Here is a 17087-nt window from a genome sequence, read left to right as displayed (position 1 = left end):
TTTTAACCTCTGAACGATATTCTTGGTCTAATTAAACAATTATTTGAACACAAGATGAATCAAATTTTTAAGTGTTGCAAGTCGTGGAATTAGTTTTTCTACTGACACTTATAAAATTTGTTTACAAATGCTCCGTGTGAAAGCTTGGCTTCAACTTCATACGTTATGGCTTTCATATTTTTTGGGAAAAATCCTTGAAACTTATGTTTTGTCACATACAATGTTATTTTGTGAAACAACCACAAATTTTGTTAGCCATACTAAAAAGTTGTTATATTGTTGACTAATTCGCAACTCCAACGAACTATAGGGGGCACTGCAGTCACTGTCTAATGGCGGAATTAAAAACTAAAACAAACGCATGTGGTAACGAAGAAAATGCTAAAAGTGTTGTGATTTTTGTTGTTATGTATGATTTTTTCGCTTTATTCATTTGAAAAGATTTTTCAAAGTCTTTCGGTTATTCTGACCCATATAGAAAGAGATTAGAAACCAAAAAGTATTACGAAAGTAAACAATTAATGCAGAACACACAGTAAGTTGTTCTGAAGCAGCCATTTTCACAATGTTGAATTCGAAATTCATAAATTTTTGGTTCGCTTCGAACAGCATTTTCATTTTGCACCGTTTTTTCTATACATTAGTACATATTAAGTTCAGTTTCGTGACATTTCCGGCATTTGTTGACATTTTTGTCACATAGTGCACATACGTGGCAGACTGTCAAGAGTAACGTTTAACACTAGATAATTTATTTCTATGACTATATGATTGGATATCCAAAGAAATCATGCATTTAATTCATTCGTCATGGAAATGATTTACCTGATATGCGAAATCTTGTCAAGATACATTATTCTTTCACATAATTTTAAAACCATAACCCTATAAACAGATTTTTGGCGAACTTTTATTTTTTAATGTTCAAATTCTTAACGTTCTTTCTGGATTTTTCAATCTGTTCTGCGATAAATATTTTCAAGAAAATTTATTTGCATACTGTCTATTTCAGTAGGATACTGTAGTAACAAAGGTTATTTAAATCATTTATGTGGAATTAGGTTAAGGAAAAGTGTCCAGTCAATGTTGTTAAGTTCGTTTTTTTTTTCATCGAATTGAAAAACTGATATTTATTCAAATTCACTCAGAACAAAATAAATAAAATGTGTACTCACAGTTTTATATATGGTGGTAGTTTTCTTTTCAGTTGATTGACCATTATTTCTTTTTACTTATTGAATTCTGTAATCTTACTATCATTTTATTCCACTCATGATAAAAATTAAAAATGGTTTAACTAAAAACGCGAAAACTCGCCAAGGCTACTTTGCTTGCACAATACTAAAACTACTATAACCCTAAACAAATTTGGCGAAACCTTTCAGCTGAGAATAAAAGGAATAAAGTAAATTCTTTCTCGGTTAAACATTTTTCATTTTGTTCTACGATAATAAATTCAAGAAAATATTTTGCATACTGTCCATTCCAACTAAATGCTGCTGTAAAATATGATTAGTTAAATTAATTTAAGACTAAAATAAACTCATATTCTTACAAATTCATACAAAATAATAAAAAATTTTACCTGGTATAACGTTAACCAATTTTGTTAATCCAGAGTTTTCTTGTTTACGCTTCCACCATTTAATACTTTTTTGAATGAAATAAGGAAAATTAACATTATTTTGAGAAGCTCGAGAATACTACTTAAGGGACGAATTAATTTCTGTAGCTGAAAGCAAACTAAGACACATCGATTGCGTTAATAAATACTCAGAACAAACTGCCTGTGTTTACGTCAACAGACACACGTGATGCGCAACGTGACAATGTTTTAGTTGCATTCGCAGTTTTATAAATCACCGCAAGGTAGCGTATTCGAGCGCTGGAGTTCCGAATATAATGTATACTTCAGTTTGATTCTTCTGTGTGTTGAAGTTATGCATAATTCAAATTGCAGACGATATTCCTTTTATATTTTCCGAAAAATATGAAAATGCATTTTACTTATGAGTTAAAAGCTAGTTGGGTTGTGGAACAGTCAAAAAATGTTAAGAATTTTTCCTCCTTTCCAGCAATCCTACTGCTGATTAAAAAGTTAAAGTTGAAAATAAAGAATGATAATGGAATATCCTATCAATTTATTTTAAATACTAATAAAATCTCGGTTGTGTTTCTTTAAAAAAAGCCTATATTGTCCCCTCAAAGCAATAGCAAGATATCTTAGTGTTATATCTGGGATTTAATATCTTACTGTTGTTCTGAAGCAACGATGCATTCCGTGAAAAATATTGAACATCAGCACTTCATATTAATTTTAAAATACGTAGATAATGAAACACTTTTTTAAAACCGAATTAAAGTGGTTAAAGTGTCCAAATTTTCATTTTAAAAAACTAATGAAGCAAAATAAGGATCCTAAGATGATTTGATTTTTGCCATACTTTTTAATTAGTTTTTGAAAAGTTTTTAATGTACAGATGTATTCAAAAAGTACTTTATTTCAGTGACTTTAATTACAGCACAACTTTTAAAGACAATTACATTGTTGTAGAAAAACATGTATGGAACAATCATATTCAGCAGTAAGTTATCTAAGGCCATGGTAGACATGCAATATACCGACAGCCTGATGACATCCAGAGACTGCAGATTCGTCATTGTTATGGACTCATCAGTCTGGAACAGTCAATTACTAAGCTGGAGGCAGATATCCTCTCGTTGATTTTTAGAGTGCCAACAGACTGGTAGCTAAATTAAATTTAACACACCAGCTAGAGTCCCCAGCAATGGTGCAGTTTTCAACTCGTCAATTGAAAGCAGAGCATGGGTATAAAGCAGTTTACCACCTTTTAGCCAGGGCTAAGGTAGAACTACAGGCAACATACGGAAATCATCTCATTGAAGCTGAATGCGTCTCGTATCTGCCTCAAGCTCGGTTCTTGACTATATCAGACTGATGAGCCCATAACAAGGATGAAATTGCAGTCCCTGATATCATGACTGGGATGTCAGTATATTGCATGTAGTTTTGCCCTAGCCCGATAACTTTCTGCTTTATACCCATGCATTGCCTTCGATTGTTTAGTTGAAGCACATCACTGCTGTGAACCCTTGTGATTTGCTCGATTAAATTTAGTTAAGGGTTTGTTGGCACTCTTAGCTTCAATGACATGACGTCTGCCTTCAGCTTGGTGATTGACCATTCCTGACTGATGAGTCCATAACAAGGATGAAATTGCAGTCTCCGGATGTCATACAGTGCATAATTGACAAATGTGTGAAAAAAAATGTTTTTCTTCAAATCTTGCTCATTATCATCATTAACTTTCAAATTGGAAGCAGAAATCAAACAAAATGTTAAGTTCCTGTCTTGAATCTTGAAAAGTATGCGTGCCAGTCTTGTAGTTTTCTCAATTTTTCTTGATGCCATATCACTTTGATCTGTTTGATTCTCATTTCACTGTTAATTAGCAATTGCAAAAAGTTTTTATTTCAAAACAACTATCATTAAATGAAATACACTTACAAGTAGCAAGTTTACCAATAAGACAGATAATTTAATTGATTTAACCTGCCATTACGAATAAGCCAGCTAGTGTCGAGAAAGCAGGTGGTAACCAGGGCTGAGGAATTGGAGGGAAAATGACTCTGACTCTTTGACTTTGAAAAGAATAAGGTTTTGACAAAATGTCTTCTGTTTGAAAGGTTCTTCATTCATAAGGGCGTAAGGATTGGTAGGCGCACCATGGGCTCTCACAACCCTTTGCTCTGAATCTTATTATTCAGCTCCCTATTCTGCACAAAGTATGAAGTTGAGAAGAGGACTGAATGTCATGGAGAAGCGTGCCATATCTTGCTCTCACTTATTAGGCTTCAGATCTGGGTGCTTATTCCAAGCTCGAAATTCACCTTGCGAGATTAGTTCTGATCGTCTCACTAGATGGCGCTTTAAGGAAAATCGCAGTCTCTCTATAGTGCCTAGAAAGAGTAGTGTGCCGACTGGCGCTTTTATCCCCACGATTCTTGAAGACAAATTGAATGAAAACCGCTAGATGGCAGTGCGGTCGAGATGTACGTTCAATTTCGCGGTGTTTACATTAGTAGACGCGGTATTTTGTTACAATTTAGTTCCACGTTTCTCTTTTTTACCTTTATTTCGTGAATATTTCATGAAACAGCGTTTAAGGCTTTTAATGGAGGCATCAAAGTTGAACATTGGAAGAAATAAAGCTTCATCTTGTTTCGTACCAGGGTGCAAAAGTGGGTACAAAACATGCAAGGAAAAAGTTACGCTTTTTAAAGCTCCAGCAGATGAAGAAAAACTAAAGTGGAACTCGTTAATTCCCAGGTTAGATAAAGTTTTTGATAAATATTGCTCATTTTGTGCTCTGCATTTCCAAAAACATTTTATTGAAACGCATTTTAAGAATATTATAAATAGTAAGGAAGTTTTGATTCCTCGGGGAAAACCTTTTTTGAAAGATGAGGCAATTCCGACAATTTTCCCAAATCTGCCAACATACTTTACTAGAAAATTACCAAAGAAAAGGTCCATCAGGAATTATGCAGTTGAAAAAATGTTCCCTGTTTGAAAAAAAATAAAACTTGATCTTTCCGCAGATGAAACTGAAATAACCACGAAGCTTTATTATTAGTAGAGAAATAAGAGACGCGCAATTATTGAATACTTAGGGGCCATTCATTAATTATACGTAAGGATGATTTTGGCAATTTTTGATCCCCCTCCTCCCATGTAAGGGTACGTAAGATTTTTCACCCCCCCCCCCCCTATTCTTCCGTGAGATTCCATTTCGTTTTTCAAAATGATAAAATAACAAATCTTGGAATCGTTACATCACTGGAATCGTTATTAAACTCACATTATTAAATTTAAGTTTTTGCGTAAAGAAATAGTTACTGAAAAGTTAGAATCTAAACTGAATGTTTTTTCGACATATTTTTTTGATGTAATATTAATTAAAAATAAAACATGCCATACATAATGCGACTCTTTTATTATATTTTACACTATTCATTCTTTGTAAAACAAATAAAAAAACATCTTATCCTAACACGTTTCTTACCTTCCATACGCAAATGGAACATAATCTCTGCCAAATCACTTGTTGACCGCGCAATTTCTAATGTGAAATACCGACTTGGAAAATATTACGTAAGAATGAGTTTGACCCCCCCCCCCAAAGGTACGTAGAGGCTTTTCCAACCCCCCTCCCCCTCGGGACCCTTACATATTTAATGAATGTCCCCTTATAGTCTACTATTTTCATTGAAGATAAATTAGCGTAAGGTAATTTTATATTCGTCAAAAAATAATTGAACACCCATGTAACAAATAGCACTTGTTACAGAATTTGTCTTTTGCGCAGAAATAAGTTCAATCCGAAAAACGGGGCTTTTAAACTGCGAAATGAGCATGAAATCGCTGATGTAAAACGAGTCTGATTGAGGAGCATAACGTACACCTCGAGCGCAGCGCCATCTGGTTTTTCCTCAGATCTGACCTCCCTTTTCCCCCGTCGATCGGCACACTACTCTTTCTAGGCACTATAGTCTCGCAGTTTAAATCTCGCAAGTTCGTATTCTAAGCTCCAAAAGAAGGGGAAAAAGCGGGGCCATCGTGAAGTTGACTTCACGATGGCCCCGGAAAAAGTGACTTTTCGCGCCTTTACTTGCGAGCGAAATCTCGACTGCCCCGAAGTAGGTGAGATTATGCGATTTTTGTGATACAATTATGGGAGTTTGTTTTTCTGAAAGGTATTGGATCGAGGAAAACGAATTTGGATGATGCCAATCTTGGAAATGGTTCAGGAAGGAGGGGGGGGGGGAAACTGCACCGGGGGGGGGGGGGGCAAGTGGTTTTCTATTCAATTTGTGATACAATTGCGGGAGTAAGTTTTCTGACAGGTATTTATTGGCAGGAGGATAACAAATAAGGAATTAGGATTTTGCCGGCGCCGAAAATGGTGCAGGGGGCAAGGGGGGTCGTAACTGTACAGGGGGAGCGGTTTTCCGTTCCATTTTCGTGCCGCAAAAACGGGAGTTAGTTTTCCGCTTGCCAATACATTTCAGAAAAACTAATTTGAATGTTGCGAACACCGAACATGGTGCAGAGGAGGGGGGGGGTGCAAATGGATTTTAGTGGAATTTTTTTGATAAAATTACGGGAGTTGGTTTTTCTGAAAGGTATTGGCATGAGGAAAACGAATTAGGATATTGCCAACCCTGAAAATGGTGCAGGGAAAAGGGGGGGGGGGTCATATAACTGCACTGAGGGGCAAGTGGTTTTCCGTTCAATTTTTGTGACACTAAAACGGGAGTTTTGCAAAAACATTTTGCAGGGAAGAAGGGGTGGGGGGGGGCAAAGTGGATTTCGGTGAATTTTCGTAATAAAACTACGGGACGAGTTGGTTTTTCTAAAAGGTATGTTATTGGTACGAAGAAAACGAATTAGGATGTGGCCAACCCCAAAAATGGTGCAGGGGGGGGAGAGTTATAACTGCAAACATAAAATAGGTATATATGCAACATTTCTCGCTTTACAACAAGTTTTCAATGCTTAAAAGACTTAAACCCACTTTCACAACATTATAATACACAAATATCCGAATTAAATTGCAGACACGTGTTTTGGAGACATTAAGAGCTCCTTTTTCAATGCAAAAGATGTCAGTTTATGAATAAAAATGCATTCTCGGCTAAGGTTGTTTATTTCCATGGATTTCATTTTCTTTTAACCAAATCCATCACTTAGGAAATACGTTGGGCGGGGATCGGGGACTTCCATTTTCAAGAAATAATGCATTTGAAAAAATTAAGGAGCTATGAATTTTCTACTCCCCTTTATTGGTTTTGACCGCTTGACGGCCTGCACAAATGCGTCTAGGGCAAATTATATAAAAAGCGTTCATAATTTTTATTTGTCTTTTGTACATTATCCCACTTAAAATTTAGTTGTTTCACAAAAATACTATTTGTTTCTGAAAATTGTATGAATTTCAAGTTTACACAGAATATACAATCCCCCTTTTTTTGCGTTTAAAGGGGGGGGGGCCGGTGACATCACAAATGACCGCCCCGTCTGTCACCCATGCTAGGTACACCACTGACGAATGTAATTTTTTTTCTGTCTTCTTTTGCTGTAAAATGCTCCTCCCCCTTTTTTCCCCTAAATTCTTTATTTGTTACCTACTGTCATTATTCAATTTCAATTGAATTTAATTTGTAAGAATTTTTTTTCTTTATTGAAATTTGATATTGATTAACTAATTACAAAAAAGTGCAAAGCCTGGTAATTTCTGGGAAATTGTTTCCAAAATTTAATTTTCCATTTCGCCCCGATTGCTCCTTTTTTCATTTCTTCTTCAATTTAGAATCTTTCCTTTGGGTTGAACGTTTAAAGTTCTTTATCAGCTGAAGTGAAACGATGATTAAAAAATCTTACTCCCTTTACGAATATTTTTCAATATACATTTACAGAAGCAGAGTATTTATTCATTTTAAACTGCTCTTATAACCAAGATTGCTGTTTTGACTTTTTAATCTTGAAGATAAAGATGAAATTATGTAATCATAGTTACAAGTTGCTTGTTTTGAAAAGGAAATCTAAAAAAGTACTGTTTTGAAGATATCTTAAGATTGGGTCTTGGAAAACAATACCTAGAAAAAATGGAATTTGAAAACAGGAATAATGAAGAAATAAAACTTTTTATTTAAGCATATGCTTATTAAATTATAATTTAAAGAAAAAGAGAAAAAAACTGGAATATGTCTTTGATACTGAGATTGTTGCTATAATTACAAGTTACAACTGAGCGGGGGGAAAGGTTGGTTTTTACATTACCAATCCTAATATGGAAGATTGTATACTCTGTTATGACTGCTCTCATCCCCAAAAGCTCAATTAGCCCAACAAACCTTTTACATGTTGCAGGGGTGCCCCTCCCCCCAAATATCGCAAAGACTCCCCCATACAAAAGCAAGAGCCCCCCTCCCCAATAAACAAATACCCCTCAAAACACCAACACCATCCCCTAAATCAATAGGGCAGTCAGCGCCATAACCTAGCCCCCCCCCCTGCATTTTAGTGTTTTATATTCAATTTGAATTAGCAGATTTTTTCATCAAGACTTTTGGATGCAGCTAAACCTTTCGCATTCGACACGAGACACGACAACAACATAATATACAATCCCCGATTACGGACTATTAATATTTCTTCGTCTGCATTTATGACAGTTAGGTTTTTTTTTTTTTTTTTTTTTTTTTTTTGATATCATGATTTTTTCTAAAGTTATTATTATTATCATTATTTTGATTATAGTTTCTCGGGAAAAATATATTTCATACAAGACGTTCTTACTATTATAGATGGTTTTATATTATAAATCAACAAAATGTACGGTTAATTTTTTTTCTCATGTATGTATTGGCTTTTTTCCCCTTTCGATTTTTGTTTTAGACACTGTAATATTGAAATACTCGTATGCATAAAATATGACTTACCTTTAGCCCTCGGCTCATTTTTCCTTTGTGTACTATTTTGTAAAATTTTCGGTGAATTTATTTTTATGAATTCTGGATTTGCTTCTAGAAAATCTAAAATTATTTCGATGTGATTCTTTGCAACGTAAAACGTATTCTTTGAAATATGAGCCATTAGCGTGCCAATCGTCAAAATTCGCGCCTTATCTTGCACGGATGGAGCTAAACAAAAAGTATCTGCGCCTAAAGACCATTGGTTGGAAGAAATCACGTGCCTCCTCCCCTCCCCCCGCGCCGCCAAAACCGGCGAAAAACTCTTCCTCCCCCATCGCGGCTGGAACTTGGACTCATCGCCACATCGCAATAAGAATTTTTTTTCCTCAGAATACCACTTTGCGAGATTTCTCGTCACGTGATCGGCTCTGACGTAACGTTTCGAACTCGAAAGTAGAAAATGTTTGGAATGACCTCCCTGGCCCTTCCGCCAATTTTCCTTCCACTTCCACAGTGCCATGAATTCAAAATTAATTATAATGCTAGAATAATTAACTGCAAGCTTCTTCTGCAAACTTATATGGATTGCTTTGAAGCTAAAAAAGAAAACATGGGTGGCTCACAAGTTGTAGGGTGCTTACTTTGTCTCAAGAGCCTCCCCCCCTTTCCCCCCCCCAAGTACCAATCACTTCTGAAGTGCTCAAAATTCAGAGTTGATTACAATACAATATGAATAGCAACCCCTTCTTCAAGTTTTCCGGATTGCTTCACACGCCATGAATGTAAGGGAAAAAAACGGAAGCGGACAAGTTCAAAGGGTGCAAGAATGACTAGTCGAGGGCACTCACTTTGGCTCCCCTCCCTCCTCTAACTTAACTATCACAGGTGCTATGAATTCAAAGTCAATTATACAATATTTGCTGTAAACTCCTTTGAGTAGGGCTGCACTTTGAACGTATAACTTTTTTAAAATCAAGGTGCACAGGCCCATGGGCCAATAGGTCCATTAGCCCCTAGTAGGGAACATTTTAATGTAATTAAGATTTTGGCGCAATCTGCAAATTGTTATCAATTATCAGTTCATTCAGGCAAGATTAACAAGGCCAAAAAAAAAAAAAAGTTTTTTTTAGAGCTCTGAATATATTATTATCATTAGCATACAAATGAACTGACACCTATTAGACTATAATGATTTAGTACAGTTAAGGAGCGACACAAGCTCGGAGCATGAAACAATCGAAATGGAACAGCTTACAGTTTCCGGGGCCAATGACTACTGATTGCGAGTAGTTGGTGGTAGCCAAACATGTCATTTAAATTTTTTCAAGGAAATGAGGGGGGTGGGGGAGTGTGCAAAGGTTGTATAATTACCGTATTACCCCCGCATTATCCGGCATGCAGGAAAAAAGCAAGGTTGACCAGCATGGCAGGAAATTCGAATTTTCCGGCATGCCGGATAATTCGAAGTTCATTTTGCAACAAAACAAAAGTAAATTTCCCCATTCAATTCCAATCAGAAAGCAAACCACTGCAAGGGAAAAAAAAATACCGAAAGTAACCTTCTTTCAAAAAAAAGTGTTATGCATATAATATGTGCTTGTTATTATTTGTCAATAAAGTAATCAATTCAGAAGCAATCATTGTTACTGCGATTTGTTCATAATTTTTTTAAATACATTTTTTTAGGTTCCTTTTAGAAAAGTAAGTTTAATTTTTATTTATTGAATAGCTTATGGTAAATTCTTTTGCACTGGTTTAGGGGTGTCACTTACTGCTTAAATGTTTGCTTACTTAGTTTACATTTCACTTTAATAAAATTATTTGTTATTAAACACTATTTTTTCTTGTTAAATAACATGACATTTTTTGTAAATATTTTTACTTCATCATTCATTGGCAGGGCCGACGACAAGGGGGGCAGAGGAGGCAAATGCATAAGGACCGGGACTCACAGAGGCTGACGATATTAAAAACATCTCTGTGCTTAAAATGTACGCTTGGTGTTAAAAATTTAAGGGGTCTAAGGTCTCTTAACCTTCAAAATTTTCACTTTTCTGGAAAAAATATATGTTATGCCTAATTTAATTCTGAACAATTTGATACCTTATTTATCACCATACGCAAAAAACTTTTCAAGTTATCGTGAAAATGCGTATACTTTCCCCATAGAGATTTATGTTAACAGCAGCTGTTTAAGCCTCTTTTTCTCAGGTGCCGGTTTCTCATTTTGCGCGCATGATATCTCAAAAAATTTCTTACATATTTCCGTCAAACTTTTTGTGCATGCTTTTCCGGTTTATTTTTATGGTCTGAACCTAAATTTATCTGTTTTTTTAAAATGATTTAAATCTTTTTTGAAATTTTATAAGTCAATGTCAAAATTTCCCAAAATTTTGGGGGAAAATATTTTTTTTTTTAATATTAACTTTTATTTTTAGTTAAAATTTAGGTTCAGATCACAAAAATAAGCCAGACAAACACGCATGAAAAGTTTTACGGAAATACATAAGAAACTTTCGAAGATATCATGCGCGCAAAACGAGAAACCGGCACTTGAGAAAAAGAGGCTTAAACAGCTGCTGTTAACATAAATCTCTATGGGGAAAGTTTACGCATTTTCACGATAACTTGAAAAGTTTTTTGCATATGGTTATAAATAAGGTATCAAATAGTTCAGAATTAAATTACGCATAACATATATTTTTTCCAGAAAATTGAAAATTTTGAAGGTTAAGAGACTTTAGACCCCTTAAATGACAAATAAGGTCAAATACTTTAGAGCTGCTCTTTTTATTATCGTGACAAGTGCTTAATGGGCAGGGAATAATCAGTTTAGCTTCATTCTAAAAACTGAGCATGGTGGTGTGGCTGTGAGAAATTTCCAAGTACCGTGGTACCTGCCTGACACTGGTCGCTCAAATTCTTACGAGCCCCACAGAGCACAGGAGCAGTGACTCAATATCTTCCCACCCATCTCTTCCCCTTTTTATTTATTTTATATACATATATATATATATAACTAAAAACTGAGCAGACAGATGAAGGTAAAATTACAAATTAAATGAAAAGGATTATATTCTTTCCTGAGATAAAATGTATTTCTTAGATCATTAAATGGTAGTATTTTTTACAGATTTTTCTCACGACATTTTTATCTTTATCGTTAAAAACTTGATGAACTAACCAAAATTTTCAACATTGTTCAACCATTGTTCATTGAGAAAACCAATAAGTTAAAACATCAACAACATAAGAGAAGCACACTCAGATCGTATTTCAGTTACTATTCTCAAGAATATAAAAAAAAATCAACAGTCAAAGAAACTCATTTTGAAACAGCATGTATTATCTATCATGTTAAAATCTGTTCTGCGTCTCTTTCAATGTGAGTTTATTGCGAATGTTTACAGCGAGTAGAATTTTCCAAACATAACAGCAATACAGACGTAAATTAAGACTTAGAAACTCTACGAAAACGGAAATATTTCACAACACAAAAAACAGTAAATCGTGAAATTAAAACAAACTAATCTGCTGATTAGTTGATTAAAGCACGTGATCATTAGATGTCACGTTATCGGTTAACCGGTAGCTACCGGTTGAGCTCGTCGAACGCAAGCATTGAGAGCGTTTCAAAATTTGCCGCCGGGAACATTGGGCGCCGAGTATTTTGGACGCCGGAAACATTGGGCGCCGAGCACTTTGGGCCCCGGGAATATTTGGCACAATATGCTCGGCGCCCAAAGTTCCCGGCGCCCAAGGTGCTCGGCGCCCAAAGTTCCCGGCGCCCAAAATGCTCGGCGCCCAATGTTCTGGGCGCCCAATCTGCGGCGCCTAATCGACGGCGCCCAATCTGCGGCGCCCAATCTTCCCATTTCGAGTTAGACTCGGCTAGCCTGCCTTAAGGCTCTCCTCGGTGACCCCTACTGGGTGTGGGTTTGATTCTGCAGGGGTGCATTTTTTCAGAATCCAAGTCCTAAAATGCAAGTGTAAGAGGTCCTTTTTGATGACGTTAAGAAATAGAAAAGAAAACGAATTTCCTTTGCAGAATTGAAGTTTCAAAAAGGAAATTTTAGACGATCCCCCCCCCCCCCCCCCCGGTAATTTGCAAAATTTTAAATCTTAAAAACGCGATTATAAACACATCTTGGATTTAGCGACTATCCTCTGGCAGTGGCGTGTAGCTAGAAATTCCTTCCGAAAATCAGACAACTCTTTTTCTTAAATTTGAAGCAAATATAATGTACTAGCATTCCCGTACCCGGCATTGCTCGGGTAATGGAATTAGCAGGGGTTAACAGTGCTTAGTGCACCTAGTTTCGAAAATCCCCAATAATAATTACTTATTACCTATAATTTTTTCTAATTTTGGAAAGATCCCGGGACCCCTGGATTCCTTATATGTATGCCCTTGTCCTTAACCGATCTTTAACTGTTATTAACGATCCTTTAAAAGTATTGATTATCTTTGCAAACACAGGCCATCCACATTTTATTGTTATACCTATGTTTAAGTAAGAACTTCTTTGTATACAACATTTTTAGTTTTTTTTTGAGCAATCACGATTGCTTATTGCTTTCATTTGACTGTTTTTGGCGTCCTATCATTTTATTTTCTCATCGCCTCCCTCCGCACCATCACCATCGACCGGATCCTCACGATGCTGCTCCTATTACGAAAGCCGTCTCCAGGTTGCATCCATGTCCTGCACACACGCGCATACATACACAACTACACGCACACATACACACACACACACAAACACATACACTCACATACACCTACATACACATACACATGCACATACACACGCATACATACAGACACCTACACATACACACACACAACTACCCACACATTCATGCCTGCACACAGACACAAACACATATGCTGACACACATACACATAACCCCCCCCCCACACACACACACATTCATACACACAACTACCCACACACTTATGCGAGCACACAGACACAAACACACGTGCCTACACACACATACACATACCCCCTACACCCAAACACACACGCCTACATACACACACTCGCGATTGCGAAAAACATTATTTGAATTCAAGATGTCAAAATTAAAATTATTATTTTTTTTCTTTTTCTGGTGCTAAAATTGTTAAGCTGCTTGATGAACTGACTTTGGAGCAAGATACATAAAATTGGTCGTGTGAAAAAAAAAACTTCTCTTAATTCGATCCCTGCTACTTTTAATGTCTGTCCTTGTGACTTTATTAATTGTTATTGCAAAGCAAACTTTTACAGGAAACTGCACTCTTCTTAGTGGCGTATATATGTTTTTATTTTTGAGGGGGCCCTTACAACCAAGATTAGCACCCCCCCCCTCGCCCCACTTTTTATTATGTAGCAGTTTTTGAGGGGGAGCAACAGTGCCCTTATCTGCTCGTTGTTTTCGACGTGGGGCAAAGACGCATCCAAAAAATAGTTTTAGAATGATATATACTGTTATAAAATTCTCGGTTTTGGTGGGTGGAGGAGGGGGGGGGTCAGGGTGGTTCTCCCCCGGAAATTCCTTGGAATTGGAGTCCCATGAACGCAGTTTTAGACGGTTTCGGTAATGCTACGGGGAGGAAAAAATTCGGGGAGCCTTTTGCAGAAATTTTTAGAAATTGAAATTTTAAAAGCTATATTTGTTGAACGAAATTCATCACCCTTCCGCCCAATTTTTTGCAATGAAAGTTCTAAGAACGCAGTTTCAGACTAACTTCGATGAAAATGTTACCGGCAGGGTGGTTCTGGTGCTCTGCTCAAAAACTATTTTGAAATTCAAGTCCTAAAAAACGAATTATTAAAGAGCCATTTGGTGATACTATGTGGAGAGATTTAAACACTTTCCACCTTAAATCTTCGAAATTGTAGCTTTTTAATTTTCAGATTTCATACGGAAGCAAACGGACCTTCGTCCGAAATGTTTTCGTAATTGAAGTCTAAAACGCACGACTGCGAACCGTGTTTGGTAACGGTTCAGGGTTTGGGCTATTTTTCAAAATGGAAGCTCCATAACATCCCATAAAATCTTAAACGATTTTCGATGCTTTCCGATGGCATGGCGTTTGGTTATTGTCCCCTGGAAATTTTTCGACAATGAAGTCCTGAAAACGAGGTTGGAGAAGCTCTTTAATGGTTTTAGTGAGTGGAGGGGGCTTGCGAAGTGTAGTATTTTTAAGACTTTCTTACTTTTAGACCGACTAGGAAAAAGAAGAAAAAAGGAGGGGGGGCTGGAGGGGGTGAAAGAAATAGGATGTCTTGGTCGTAATTGCCTGATCAACAGTTAGTAACTTTTGAAATTGTTCATTTAAAGATTCTTTTCAAAATCAATTCAGATTTTTTCCCAACATTAGCCAATCTTTGGAAAGGAAGAGTTCAAAAACCCTCCCCTGAAAGATAAAACGCAATTTCAGGTCATCTTTTTAGACATTTAGAGGTAAGTAGCGGTTTTAGGGATCTTCTTCCGAAACTTTTCAAAATTGAAATCTTAAAGGCACAATTTCAGACAATTTTTGATAGTAACCTTAGTGAAATAGGGTGTTGGTTCGGGGATCCTCCTTTAGAAATGTTTTGAAATTATTGTCCGAAAAATGACTAAATAAATGCGTTTTTAGGACATCAATTTCCATTATTACTCCAACCGAACAACTAAAAGTTATTTGAAATTTCATGCAGGGGACGAGAGAAGAAGAGAAACATTTTGAAGACCTTTCTTATCAGACTAACTAGGAAGAAAGAAAAAAAAAAAGGGGGGGGGGAGAAAAAGATAGAAATTTAATTTGCTAAGCAATAAGTTGCATTGGTTAAAAAAATTTCTAAATTTCTAAGTTTAAAAATTTCCCCAGATTTTGGAGGGGGCTCAGGCCCCTTCAGCCCCTCCCTTATATACGCCCTTGACTCTTCTAAATTCAAAAGCATAGTCCGCCTGTGATGATGTGATTTGAATGGAGGAAAGCCTTCGAAAATAAGGGATTTAAATTTCAATTGCAGGTTTTAATTTCGCAAAAATTAAGAGGTTTTAATTAATTTCTCTCGAACTAATTGAGATTTCGAAAAATCCTTTCGTAGTGGTTACTTTCGTAATCATGCGGACATGCCTGCCAAATTTCAAGCCTGAGGTATCAGCGGTTTCGACTGTGCGTTGATATATATATATATATATATATATATATATATATATATATATATATATATATATATATATATATATATATATATATATATATATATATATATATATATATATATATATATATATTATATATATATATATATATATATATATATATATATATATATATATATATATATATATATATATATATATGTTATCTCAGGACATTGATTTTTATACATTACTAGCACTCCCGTACCCGGCATTGCTCGGATAATGGAATTAGCAGGAGTTAACAGTGCTTGGTGCACGTAGTTTCGGAAATCCCGTATAATAATTACTTATTACCTATAATTTTTTCTAACTTTGAGGGGATCCCGGCCCCCCTGAACTCTTTATATAAGCCCTTGTCCTTAACCCATCTTTAATGTTATTAACGATCCTTTTAAAGTAATGATTAACTTTGCAGACACAGGCCATCCACATTTTATTGTTATATCTATGCTTAAGCAAGAACTTATTCGTATACAACATTTTTAGTTTTTTTTTTTTTTTTTTGGTGCTAAAATTATTAAGCTGCTTGATGAACTGACTGAGCAAGCTACATAAAATTGGACGTGTGAAAAAAAGTCTTTTCTTAAATCGATCCCTGCTACTTTTAATGTCTGTCCTTGCGACTTATTAACGGTTATTGCAAAGCAAACTTTTACAGGAAACTGCACTCTTTATAAATTCAAAAGGATGACGCCTGTGATGATGTTCTTAAAAACTTCGTTTCTAGTTTTGAAAAAATGAAAGCAAAATACCGAAACATTATTATTTGACTTGAGAAAAGCATCGAAGAATCACGTGAGAAACAAAAACAATATCAAATTTATAGTTCGCTATCGACCAAAAGTTGAGATGAAGTACTGAATAATGATTTGAATGGAGGAAAACCTCTGAAAATAAGGGATTTGAATTTCAATGACAGGTTTTAATTTCACAGAAATTAAGGGGTTTTAATTAATTTCTCCTGAACTAATTGATATTTCGAAAAATCCTTTCTTAGTGGATACTTTCGTAATCATGTAGATATGCCTGCCAAATTTCAAGTCTGAGGCTTCAGCGATATTGGCTGTGCGTTGATATATATATATATATATATATATATATATATATATATATATATATATATATATATATATATATATATATATATATATATATATATATATATATATATATATATATATGTTATCTCAGGACATTGATTTTTATATATTAAGACTATAGTGGTACCCGCACGGCTTTGCCCGTTATAGAAAAATTAAAAGGTCTTTTGGTTCGCCTGTATATTTACAAATAATATATGGTGAATCTTCTCGCCAATTGGCTTGTACCCATGTTACGGTTCCACGTTATGATAATTTCTTATCTCGCCAATTGGCTTGTGCTCATGTTACGGTTCCACG

Source organism: Uloborus diversus, chromosome 1, assembly GCF_026930045.1.
Source record: "Uloborus diversus isolate 005 chromosome 1, Udiv.v.3.1, whole genome shotgun sequence".
Taxonomy (NCBI): Eukaryota; Metazoa; Arthropoda; class Arachnida; order Araneae; family Uloboridae; genus Uloborus; species Uloborus diversus.
The sequence above is the reverse complement of the archived record's forward strand: the minus strand, read 5'-3'. Positions refer to the sequence as shown.